Raw genomic sequence first — 13502 nt, forward strand, 5'->3', positions numbered from 1 at the left:
TTGTCATTTTAAGATTCCTTAAAGCTTTATTTGTTTTGTGTGTGCAAAATATTTTACAAAGCTAGATTTCAAACAACTCTGTGCTAAATACATTTGAGAAAATACATTTGAGTTCATTTGAATATTATTGCTAGCATTTTGAAACACTAATCTGATATTGAGATTTGATATACTTTGGTTAGTTTCAAAGATTAGCTTGTAATACACTCTTGTGCTTGATTAGATAAAGTCATTATTCTGAGTATTGATTACACACGTAAAGTACTGAACTTATAGTTCGTATATACTTGAGGTGCATTGATTAGATATCATGCGTAGTGGTACATATCAGCTTATGTAAGAAGCATTTGTTTGTACGCAACCTTATATTGAATATTTGTAGTCCAGGCATGGGCTTGAAGAGGGAGACTAACCTTGTTGAATAGTCTCGGATTGGCTTAGACCCGGTTAGGAAAGCTAGGTGCGCCATCCTACTAGGGCGTGTTGGTTGAGGTCAACCCCGTGAATTGACCTGATTGTAACCGGTGTCGCTCCACCCGTTAAGTGAGCTTTAGTGGAATCCTCGGGCTTGCAAGCTAGAGGCGAGGACGTAGGCACAATTGGCCGAACCCGATAACATATCTGGTGTTGATTTTATTTTCCACAATTTATTTTTTGCACCTGTATGTTTATGTTTATTGTTTAAATATTCGATTGAGGTTGTGAATACATAGAAAGACCCTAGGTTTGTGAAATACTGCTTGCTAGATTAGTTGAACCTAGGGGATTAATTTTTAAATATCCAATTCACCCTCCTTTTGGGAATACACCAAGGCTAACAGAATTTTATTTATTTATTTACTTTCTCTCAATTAATTTTAGCATTAAATTTTAATTAATGCTTCAAGTTATTTAGTTAGTTTAGTAAGGTCTGGTTTGGTTCTAAAGAAAAAAAAAAGAAAAAAATACAAAAGGTAAAAAATTGTTTTTTTGTTTTTAGAAATTAAATTAGTTGTCCTTTTTAAAATTTAATTTTTGTTGAAGCTTGATTTAGTTTAGGGTTAGCCTTATTAAAGTTTTCATTTTTATTGTATTCAGTTATCATTTAGGTTGTTAAAGCATTAAATTTTTGTTGAGTTCGTGTTTGCTTTTAAGTTTGGTCTTGATTCAAGTTCTTAATTTTGTTAAAGACTCGGTTTTTATCGTTTGTATATGTGTTTGATTGAGTTTCCATTATTGCATGTTTTAATTACGTGTTAAAGTTACCGTCTTTAGTTTCCATTCCAAAGTTTAACGTGTGTTTCAATTCTTGCCGAATTAAATGTAGGTTTTCCTTTTCTTGTTGTTAAATTCAGTGCATGTTAGGAATTAGGATTTAAAATGCATGTTCGTTTAATTTATCAAAAGAAATCTCAAACAATCTTGAAAATCTTGAATCTGAACTGAGTTCAGTAACTTTTTAATTTCGATCGGAAAAACATAAAATTTGAGATTAAATCGCATTCCTTGAGGAGACGATCTAACCTTTGGGCTGAATATTGCATGACAAAACTCCTATACTTGGGATAGCTTCCGAGCTGCTCATTTTTCGAGTGAGTCAAACAACATCTCCTCATTGATGAGTTTCAAGCTCTAGAAACGGTTGTTTCGGTAATTTCTTGACAACGAGACACGCGTCCCTGTTGACGAGCCCAAGAGCCCTACTTGTCAACGAGCACTTCTGCACTCGTCGGCGAGACCTTGTTGAAACCCCTTTTTAAAAATTTCATTTCTTTCTTCTCCTTTTATTATTGAATTGATATAATTCACTGGGTCTCTACAGTAGCTGATTATACAATCATAATCTTTAATAAGTTCCAACCATCTTCTTTGCCTCATATTCAATTCTTTCTGGGTAAAGAAATACTTTAAACTTTTATGGTATATGAAGATTTCGCATTTCCTACTATAAAAATAGTTCCTTTAGATCTTCAGAACATACACCACTGCCGCTAACTCTAGATCGTGCAGAGGGTAGCTCTTTTCAAACATTTTAAGATGTCGAGATGCATAGGCAATAACTCTTCCATGTTGCATCAACATGCACCCAAGTCCCTTCTCGGTCGCATCACTATATATCACAAACCCATCCTCCCCTAATGGAATAGATAACACTGGTGCTGTGACCAACAACTAATTTAACTCCTGGAAGCTCTTCTTACAATCATCTATCCATTCAAACCTCACATTCTTCCTTGTGAGTTGTGTTAGTGGACCTGATAATCTGGAGAAATTGCCCACAAAACTTTAGTAATACCCTGCCAAACCTAGGAAGCTTCTGACCTCATGAACAATCATTGGTCTCAGTATAGGCTTAGAATTTTGTGAGAGATTCCCAGCAAACCTTAGTAGAGAAATTCAAAAAGTAATTGCACAAGAGTGCTTTTGAGAGCAAAAAAGCTTGATTGCTGTGATTGCTTGGTGTGTTTGAATCCTTAGCCTTGGGGAGGTATTTATATATGATTAATCAAGAGAATTTCGTGTTCCCTAAATGACTCGGAGTGTTTCCCAAGTTTTCATAACAGCTAGCAATTAAAAAACTTAAATTCGGAAACTACCTGTTATGTTTAAAATTTAAATCTCAAAGAGTTAGTCGACTGGAACATATTAGTCAGTCACCTAGATCCATTTAAAACACTGAGATTTTCAAATTCAAAGAAGTCAGTCGATTGGGAAGACACGAGTTAGTCGATTAGGTTTGGTAGGCTCGCCAAGGCTTGGGTCCTCAACTACCAAAAATAATTTTTATAAAACCTAACTATCCCAAGTTTAGTAGAAAGTGGGTAAGTCGGGTATTGATCCACAGAGACTTAAAGCGCAGTTATCAAACCACTTCCAAATTAGTTTATTATAGCCTTGTTTTGAAAAAGAAGTAAAAGGTGGGATTTTTCAATGGGTGAAATCTAACCAACTACAGGAAAGCAATTAAATGAAAGCATGTAAATCTATATTAACTCTACTCCTATAAAGCAGTGTTTAGACATGAGTATAGTTTAGGATGTTGTTCTGCTTACTCCATGTTTAGTGAGTCTAACATACTAAACTAACCATAACCCGACTAAACAATCCAAGGAGCCATTTGAGGGTATAGAGTAGCATGGGTGCACCAGCCGTCCAGAGCACGGTTGGGAATCAGAGTGTACTCTAGCACAACGATCACGACAACCTCTATAGGAGACTGTAGCCTAATAAGTGTACTTGACTGAAGCAATAGAGGTGCTAATCTTGTCACTAAACATCATCACAATCTAAATCATAAATGAAAGTAGTAAAGGAAAGCTGTAAATGAAAGCATGTAAAAAGATCATCCCTTTGCATTCATTACGTCTGTCACTAACTCTAGGAAGTACAAAAGAATAGTTGTATGAATGCCACCAATTGTCACAGGCCGTTGGACACTCCATACACGAACTGAAACTACTCTACTCCTATTCTAACTTGGCTCTTAATGACTTCCTAGGTCTATCACTAACCTAAGAGAGGCCAAAGAGGAACCTAGAGCTTGTGTTCATAGAAAATACTTATAGGCTCTAGGGTTTACAAACGTTGTTTTACAAGTTAGGAAAGTTTGCAACAAATTTCGCGCAACAGATCATCGCTATCGACCAAGTCACTCCTATGGCATTCTTGTGTGTGCCCTAGATGGATCTCGTGAGAAGTCAGGGATTTGAATCTTCAATGTCTTCGACTTCATCGCGCCTCACGGTCTTGATGGTCAAGCTGATGCTCGAGACTTGCGGTATCTCGATCTTTAGGAAATCTCAGTGTCTCAACATGGTCGCTCCGGAAGGTCTCTTGGTCAAACACTTCATTGAGACTCTCGGTATCTCTAATTTTTAGTTCCATCTTAGTATCTCAATGGGGTCTCTCCAGGGTGTCACTTGGTCACACACTTAGTCTAATCTTGCAGCATTGTGATCTTAGTATGAAGCTTGGAGTTTGCTGTTGAAGACTAAGTTGCCCCTGTGGTTCACTGGTCACGCCACATGGTCGAGCATCATATTCTTGTCTATTTATGATTTGAAGCTTCTAGAGCTTGGCTGAATGTCTGAATTCGAGCTTTGAATCCTCCAAATCCTCTTTGGCTTCTTGTAATGCCTAGCTCCATGGTTTTAACCTATTTTACCTAAAAGGACAAACAAACCTTGCATAGCTTTGAACAATGATAACTCTAGGAAAATACATAATAAAATGAGGATAAAAAAAGGTAAATGGGTGTCTAAAATAATGTATTTTAGGGACTCATCACAACCCCAAATTACACTTTGCTGGTCCTCGAGCAAAGAAAAATCTAAGAAAACTACCAACTCCTACATATATCCTCTTTTTTGGGAAATACGATTGCATTTACCATATGCAACAAGTCTTTAAAACCCCTAGGTTGATTCTAGTAGACGAGTTATAGTCTCGTGAGGGTTTTCAGGGTGATACCCACAAACACTAGTGCAGTAAACAAAATATAAGAGCACATGCAAGATAATCATACCATTTTACATACAAAGATATAACCTTATTACATAAAGATTCCTTCATACACAACTCCATTATATACACACTCTGTAGCATTTCAATAATGCAAAACTCAACACAACACAGCTATCTCAAGACACCACTCACAAGGAATCAACCCATGATTATAATTCAAAGTTAATATTAGAATGTAAATCCAAGTATGGATAGGCTATGTCATAGGGCATGTGTAAAGGATGTGATTTGTCTCAGTTAGAATGCTTAGAGGCACCTACAGAATGGTCGTCTTGACTCAACCTGACTAGTTTATTCCCTTAAAATTCACTCAATAGAATGGGTTCACTCTTATATGTGAGGAAGAGTGTCATGATCAAACGCCCCATGTATTTTAAAAACTAACGCTAGAAGTGTGGAGTGAATTAGTCTTATAAGAAAGGAATCCAGCCCTTACTAAGGTGTCAGGTTTTTCACCCCTAGCATCATATCACTCACTCGCCATATTTAATAAAGATTGCTCTAGAGGAACTTATTCCCAAACTTGTATGAATTCAGCAAATGCATTGGTTGGAAGATCTTTCATATGTGCAGATTCGTAGTGTGTGTCCCCAGCTTGACCTTTTTATCTTTTCTCAGAGCAGGTGTATATTTTTGTTTTCATTTTTCTTTGCTCAGGTTTCTCTTTCTTTTTCATTTTCCTTCTTTGCATGGTCAACTGAAACAATCATCACCTTTTATATTGTCTTCATGTTTCTAATGAGAATGTAGTTCGAACAGGAGTCCATGGAGAAAGTCAATCTCTAGAGGGGATTAACCTTTATGTCTTGAGTAACTTACAAGACCTAGATTTATATCTCCCTACTTGATGTCACCTATAGGCTAGCAAATACAAGAGCAAAGACTTGTTGTCAAAGGAAATCTAGTAAAAGAAGGAAAGTTGAGTTTTATAAACTCATAGTTCGATGTCAAAAACTGGAGCAATGAACAAATGACTCAACAGTACCTCACAAGGTGTTATAGTCGCCACGATTGTTCTCTCAATGCTCTCAAAGAACCCTAAGTGTTAAAAATCAAGTGTAAGTGTGTTTTAGCCCCGTGAAGTACCATGTAAATACTAGAGTTTACATTACGCTATTAACCTGAACAAACCACTAGTCAACTACCTAGAGTAATATCAAGTTGTCGGCCATGTTTTTTTATCTTTACACAATTAATTTACTACATTGTTAGTGAGCAAAATGAAACCATATAACTAAAAATCTTATGCATGTAACATTAGGTTATATAGGTGTATGTAGAGGGTATAAAATATGTTAGCATGGTTCACTAGAATTTATTTTCAAAAATTTAAAATTGTGTCATTTTTGTGCCTGAATGTGCCATGTAGTGTGCCACCCCTTACCCCCAACTTGGAACTTTAGTGTCCTCATTGAAATGTTGAAAGAACAAGGGATAGGACAGTGCATGGTGCTAGTAAGAACAAACAGTGTACTTGCAAAATATAATACCAGACTAGCATGCATGCAAATACACTATAGCACAAAAGACACATAATGGCCAAAAGCGCCATCTACATTTCATTCATATCAAAAGGTAATACAATCAAATGGCAGCATTACAATCAGTTGGATTTTCCAATCAAAAACATGGAGTGAAAAAGGAAAAGAAAAGAAAAGAAGAACAAAGCAATATGTGCCGCAGAAGCACAATACAAGACCCAATAGTAAATGACACAACAATGTTGATTTTAGACAGAATCAGAGTTAGAATCTAATCAAATGAAACCATTAATGGCTTGGCTAATTCTGCATCACGAGTAGGTGCCATCTCCCACAGGTACTGAAGCCGATGGGGAGGGAGTGGAGGTCGAGTTTTCCGTGGTTGTAGAGCCTGAAGTGGCCTCGGTTGATCAAACATAGTTCTTAGTAGGAGGGACTGATATGTTTGAAAAGGGTATGGTCATGGATATGGGTCAAGCATGGGGACTGTAAGCTTAGTGGTGGGAGGATCAGAGACCTCTGATGGTGGAATATATGGCATGGCAGGGTGGAATTGTTGGAATGGTAGTGGGTAGGGAAACCAGACTTTATGAAGGTTGGTAGAGGGCTGTTCCAAAAATGATGGTGTTACAAAGTGGGACAAGCCTTCTGGTCATGGGGCTGAACCTCATTGTATATGCCATAGACGTCGGTAGGGTGCCCATACCATGTACACTATCTCCTCCTATGTTTCTGAACTTTGTTGGATCCTCGATGAAGAACCTCACCATGGCAAAGCTCGAAGCCATCGCCTCTTGGCAATGGTTGGGCTATCAAGTTGAAGCGTACTTTCCTAAGGGTGTTTCCATAGCATTGAAGGAGTTGCTTCCCTAACAATTTTGTCAATCACGTCTTCATCCATAACTTGGGCGGCATTCAGAGGATGTTGGGAAGCATTAAATATGTTCAGCCTACATTGCTTATGGCCCCATGATATGTCTATAATCCTTGTCCTACATTGAATTGAATGTAGGCATTAGTCATGGCTAGGAATGGTTGTACAAAAAGGACAGGGATCGGGTTTGTGGAAGTTTCCATGTCTAAAATGATGAAATCAATAGGCTAATGAAAATACCCCACCCTGACTATCACATCTTCTGCCACACCCCGGGGTTGCTTAAAAGATCAATCAGCAAGGCATAAAGAAACCAAGGTGGGTCGCAACACTCTTGGGTTAAGTTTTTGATAGGCCGAGTATGAAAGGATGTTCACACTTGCTCCTAAATCTAGAAAGACCCCATCAATGGTATAATCGCTAATTACATATGAAATAGTAGGTGAGTCGGGGTATTTTAGTTTAGGAACAAGGTGCTTTAGTATTATGGAACTCATATGGTCGGCCTGCTTAACCAAACCATCCATGTGCACCCTTGATTCTATCCCCTGTGTTGACAAGTCCCAAAGGAATTTTATGAATGTAGGTGATTGTTTAATGTCATCGAGGAGAGGCTTATCCATTCTCACTTGTTTAAACATGTTCCAAATGGACTCAGTGGAAACCTCTTTCCTAAATATAGAGGGGACAAGTGGGGCTTCCGGATGTGTCACTGAGTAGCCGTGAAAAGCCTTATGGGGGGTGAAGTGAGGTGTGGTTCTTCTGGTGGTGGGTGTGAGACTTAATGATTTGTGTATCTGACTAGAGGAAAAAAGAGTGCATGAATCGGCATTGGGTGCTTCTAGTTTTTCATCTTCGGTCTCCCCTGTGCTCAACTGCTCCTTGCATTGTTCAACTTTCAACCTACAATTTTGAAATGTGGTTACAGCCTGGTCTTACTTAGAATATGATGAGGGGCTAGCATCCAGTTCACATTCTATCCCATATTGTCCCTTAAGATTTACTATAGGCTAACTTGGCAACTTACCTTTATCTCTCCGACTCAAGGTGGTAGCTAGTTGTACCAAAGTGGCTTCTAGCATCGCAATGGATTGAGAGTGAGAGTGAAGGAGTTGCTGATTCACTTGGTGATCAATTTCAATATTCTTAAGGGACCTTAGCACCTTCTTTTGAAATGTATCGTATTTGGGTTGCGAGGGAGACAGTTGCTGGGTAGTTTAAAATCCAGGGGCTAAATATGGATGACTTTGGAGATTTTGGTATAGTCATGGAGGCAAAGCATTCGGGGCTTGTGGAGGTCTTTGGGCTTGAAAACCTGAAGCTTGCATCCTCCATAAGAAGTTAGGATGTTGTTTCCACCCAAGGTTGTATGTGTTTGAATACAGGTCATTAGAGGGCTTATTATACAAGTTGTGGGTGGCCTTTACATCCTCGTGCCCATGCTCAGGTGGGGAATGCACCTGTGGACAATTATAACATATATGGGAAGGGTCAGAGCAGATTGCATATATCTTTACACAAGTCATTGTTTGTGGTCCTAGAGACAAGCATTGATCCAGCTTTTTGGATATGACATGCATATTAGGAGCTAAGTTCTGGCTCATGGCTAACTTGTAAACTCCCTTAGGCTTAAAATTTGATGGATTAGGCATTCTATGGGTGGCAACCATGTGCTACTGAGAGTTTTCAGCCATATTTTCAAAGAGAATCCAGGCCTCATTCTCGTGCTTAGTGAGGAAAGTACCTCTGTATGACACATCAACCATGGACCTATCTCTCTCAGCCAAACCTTCGTAGAAAGTTTGGACTAATTGCCACTTGAGGATCTAGTGATGTGGACATTTACGGAGCAGGTCCCTAAAGTGCTCCTAAGTCTCAAAAAAGAGTTCCCTATCCATCTGTGAGAAACTTGTGATGGCTCTCCAAAGCTGGTTAGTCTTCCCAATTGGAAAATTTTAAAAAATTCATGTTGCATGGTGGCCCAGTTGGTTATCGAGTTCGGTTCTAAGGACGTCAGCTAATATTTGGCTTTATCCTTTAGAGAGAACGGGAAGAGCCTAAGATAGAGAGCATTATCACTAAAATTAGGGATCCAGATGGTGGAAAAACTTTCTAAGAACTCATCTAGATGCTGATAAGGATTTTCTATCGAGTCGAGTTCCCATGAAAGTTGAGCAACATCACGATGATTGAAGTATTTATCTCAAGTTGTGCCGCTTGAACATCCGAGAACCGGATGCAATATGGCGATGTGTATGCATTAGGTACAAAGTAGTCCCTAAAAGGCTGAAGGTGTTGGTGTTCCAACAAAGGTAGGTAGGGAGCATGGGGTTCCAAGATTTGTTCAATAGGAACCAAGGGGTTATCTTTGGCCATTGATTTCAATTCAGATGACTCAGCCTTCTTCGGATTAGAGATAGGTCTCCTAAGGGACCTACAAGATTATTCAATCTCAAGATCCGTGGGAATTATCTAAGGATCCAAAGAACGTAGACTAAATATACACACGTGTAAACACACAGATTCAAACTTCAAAAACAGAAAACAAAATAAAGAAAATAAAAATTAAAAAAGAAAGTGAAAACAAAAGGAGAGAAAATCAAAAGAATAAGGCAATAATACTCAAAAGTGGAAGTTGGCTTATAATCATAGCCAAGTACCTGACAACGGTGCTAAAATTTGGTAGGCTTGCCAAGGCTTGGGTCCTTAACTACCAAAAATAATATTTATAAAACCTAACTATCCCAAGTTCAATAGAAAGTGGGTAAGCCGGGTATCGATCCACGGAGACTTAAAGTGTAGTTATCAAACCACTTCCATATTAGTTTATTATAACCTTGTTATGAAAAATAAGTAAAAGGTGGTATTTTTTAATGGGTGAAATCTAACCAACTACTAGAAAGCAATTAAATGAAAGTATGTGAATCTATATTAACTCTACTCCTACAAAGCAGTGTTTAGACATGAGTATAGTTTAGGATGTTTTTCTACTGACTCCAAATTCAGTGAATTTACCTTACTAAACTAATCGGAACCTGGCTAAACAATCCAAGGAGCCATTCAAAGGTATAGAGTAGCAAAGGTGCACCAGTCGTCTAGAGCACGATCGGGAACTGAAGTACACTCTAGCACAACAATCACGAGAACCTCTATGGGAGACTGTAGCCTAATATGTGTACCTGACTGAAGCAATAGAAGTGCTAACCTTGTTACTAAACATCATCAAAATCTAAACTATAAATGAAAGCAGTAAAGGAAATTTGTAAATGAAAGCATGTAAAAAGATCATCCCTTCGCATTTATCACGTCTATCACTAACGCTAGGAAGTACAAAAGAAGATGCTAATTTACATAGCTATTGTATGAACACTGCCGGTTGTCACAGACTGTAAGACACTCCATACACGAACCGAAACGACTCCACTCCTATTCTAACTTGGCTTTCAATGACTTCCTAGGTCAGTCACTAACCTAAGAGAGGCCAAAGAGGAACCCAAAGCTTGTGTTCGTAGTGAATACTTATAGGCTCTAGGGTTTACAAGGGTTGTTTTACAAGTTAGGAAAGTTTGCATCAAATCTTGCGCAACAGATCGTTGCTGTCGACCAAGTCACTCCTTTGGCATTCTTACGTGCACCCTAGTTGGATCTAGTGGGAAGTCATGGATTCGAATCTTCAATGTCTTTGACTTCTTTGTGCCTCAGGGTCTTGATGGTTGAGTTAATGGTCGAGACTTGTAGTATCTCAATCTTCAGGAAATCTCAATGTCTCAACATAGTTGCCCTAGAAGGTCTCTTGGTCGAACACTTAGTTGAGACTCTTGGTATCTCTGAATTTTAGTTCCGTCTCAGTATCTCAATGTAGTCGCTCTAAGGTGTCACTTGGTCGTTCATTTAGTCGAACCTTGCGGTATTCTGATCTTAGTCTAAACTTTGGAGTTTCTAGTGGATGACTAAGTCGCCCCCGTGGTCACTGGTCACGCGACATGGTCGAACGTCATCTTCTTGTCTATTTATGATCTGAAGCTTCTAAAGCTTGACTGAACATCTGAGTTCAAGCTTTGAACCCTCCAAATCCTGTTTGGCTTGTTGTAGTGCCTAACTCTATGGTTTTAACTTGTTTTTCCTAAAAAAACAAACAAACCTTGCATAGCTCTGAACAATGATAACTCTTGGTAAATACATAATAAAATGAGGACAAACAAATGTTAATGAGGGTCCAAAATCATGTATTTTAGGGACTCATCAGGGTCCTCTCGTGTTATTTAAAAATCAGTTCAAATATTTGTCAGTCGCTTGGAAAAACCGTGTTAGCCGACTGGGTCCACTCGAGTTGTTTCAAAATCAATCAAACTTTTGTCAATCGATGGGGAAAAACTTGTCAGTTACTTGGAAAGACCAAAAAATTGATTTTTTAAAATACATTTCCAAATTCTTTTTGCTTTTTTGCTTTCCCCAAAATATTTTAAGTCTTTTGAAAAGTATTTTCTGGGGTTTTTCAAAACATGGTCTCTAGGTCAATGAGATTCCTAATGAGCTTCAAATCCAATCAAATTATCATTTGAATGAAGTACTTACATAGAGACTCTTCTTAAGACACTTTCTAAGCTTGGAGTCTTCATGCTTGTCCTTTGTTGAGTCTTTTGAACTTTGAGCTACAAATTCTCTAAGCTTTTAGCAAGTCCTCCTTGATATTCATGCTCTTATAATCCTCAAGCTTTCATATTCCTTTTCCATGGAGTCTTGCAAACAACTTTTGAACTTAGGCTTAATGACATGATTCTTGAAATTTCATCACTTGCAACAAAACATGTTAAGTGACCTTTTATTTGTTATCATCAAAACAAGATTAGTAAGTCATGTTAGGTCAACAATCTCCTACTTTTTGATGAAGACAAATAAGGAGCAAAAGTGAGTGAACCTTGATAAGGCTCCCCCTTACAATTAGCATATTTTTAACATTGTTTTGCAAGTACAATATATTCAATAGTATCAACTTCAGTTTTAAATATTTCAATGATTTCAATATATTATATATCATATATCAATTTTGCTTAATATTCCAATGTTTCAATTTTGCTTTCAAGTTTAGCTAAATATCTCAATCTCAATTTTGCTCAACCCTTCTCCCCATTTTGACGTCAATAAAAAAAGAGAAAAATAGCAATTAAAGGTCCAAGGTAGACACAAAGGCATACACACAAAATGATATTCATAGAAAGTTGTGTGTATACATAATGCCATAGGCAACTTGAGATACATATAAAAAAGCAAGATGAAATACAATCTGAAACACAAACAAACTAAATACATATATAAAGAGATAAAAAAACAAAACAAACAACAAATGGAGCATAAAAGAGCATCAAGCATTAGCAGCAGCTGCAACATCATCATCAGCAGCACTATCATCATTTCCTTCAACTTTTTCTTCCTCGGATCCCTCATCTAGAGCATCATCACTTGGGTAATGTGAGGAACTAGCCAGAGAATGTTCTCAATGGCTAAGTCTTTGATCGATGGAGGAAATATGAGATTGAAGGGAGGAGTGATTTTCTTGAAGAGATTGAAGTCTTGAACGTACATCACCACTAAAAGTGGTGAACTGATGATGGAAAGGTACCATGAAGGAGTATCAGGTTGTGGTTTAGGCAGCTGTTCAGGAAGTGAAGCTTGCTCGAGAGCTAGCCTTGGTGGTCTTCGTCCTCATAGAAACAAACCTTGGTCATGCTTCTCATATCCCATTTTTTTTAAAGTGGTAGAATTGAACAAATCATATCGAGTTCTTTTGATGAACAACTCATTCGGACTAATGACACTAAGATGTCAAAAAAACATATTGAGGATACCACCATAAGGAAGAGTAACCCTACGAGCTTCCAACCTTGTCCACATCCATTTTAAAAAGCGAACTGGACAAGTCGAACTTCTTCCCTTTCAAAAGGCACCACATAATGAAGCAATCCACATTGGATATGTAATCATGTGATCCAATCTAAGGTGTGAGATTGTAGGTTATAATTTCCTGAAGAATCTGAGCTTGAAGGTTTAGTAGAGTGTACTTTGGAGGAGTTCTGAATTGGTCGGGTGCTTCTACCATGATCAATGGTAAGAATTCCTTGGTTGTGAAGCCTTGGTCCATAATCCAAGTACAAGAAAGTGCATGACACTAAAAATCACCTTGGCCAATATGAAGAATGGGGGCCAAGGTTTGAGGAGTCAAGATAATATTATGGCCTCGAACTTCGGTGGAAAGAACCGATTGATTTTGAGTTATGCTGGCATAGAAAATCTTAACAAGATTAGGGTATGAACCCTTTGCTTGATAGACTACAAGATTTTTCCAACCTATAGCCCTAAACATTGATTAAATATTTAGAAAATTGGTTGTGAAGAAAGCGGTGTCGATTATCATACCAAATATACAATCAGTTGCTCGAAGATGGAGATAATACCTTTGTTTGGCTTGAGGGGTTATTGATCAAAATTATCTTCTTCTTGGTCGGAGGTAGAACCTTGATTTGTAGCCCATTTGGTTCTCGGCATATTTGTGAATAAATATTTTAGAAACCCTAGAAATATGAAGGAGGAGAAGTGGGAAAATGATTTTCAATCGTTTGGAGGAAGGATTTTGGGTTTAGAATCAA

The 13502-nt window shown here is 38.0% G+C and overlaps 1 non-coding gene across 1 annotated transcript; it reads left to right on the forward strand.

Moving 5' to 3' along the window:
- The first annotated feature begins 8682 nt into the window (after window positions 1–8682).
- On the forward strand, window positions 8683–8788 carry LOC131161073 (small nucleolar RNA R71). The gene has a single exon (XR_009138234.1). It is a non-coding gene; the product is annotated as a small nucleolar RNA R71 (small nucleolar RNA).
- The last annotated feature ends 4714 nt before the right edge of the window (window positions 8789–13502 follow it).

The sequence above is a fragment of the Malania oleifera genome, chromosome 7, assembly GCF_029873635.1.
Source record: "Malania oleifera isolate guangnan ecotype guangnan chromosome 7, ASM2987363v1, whole genome shotgun sequence".
Taxonomy (NCBI): Eukaryota; Viridiplantae; Streptophyta; class Magnoliopsida; order Santalales; family Ximeniaceae; genus Malania; species Malania oleifera.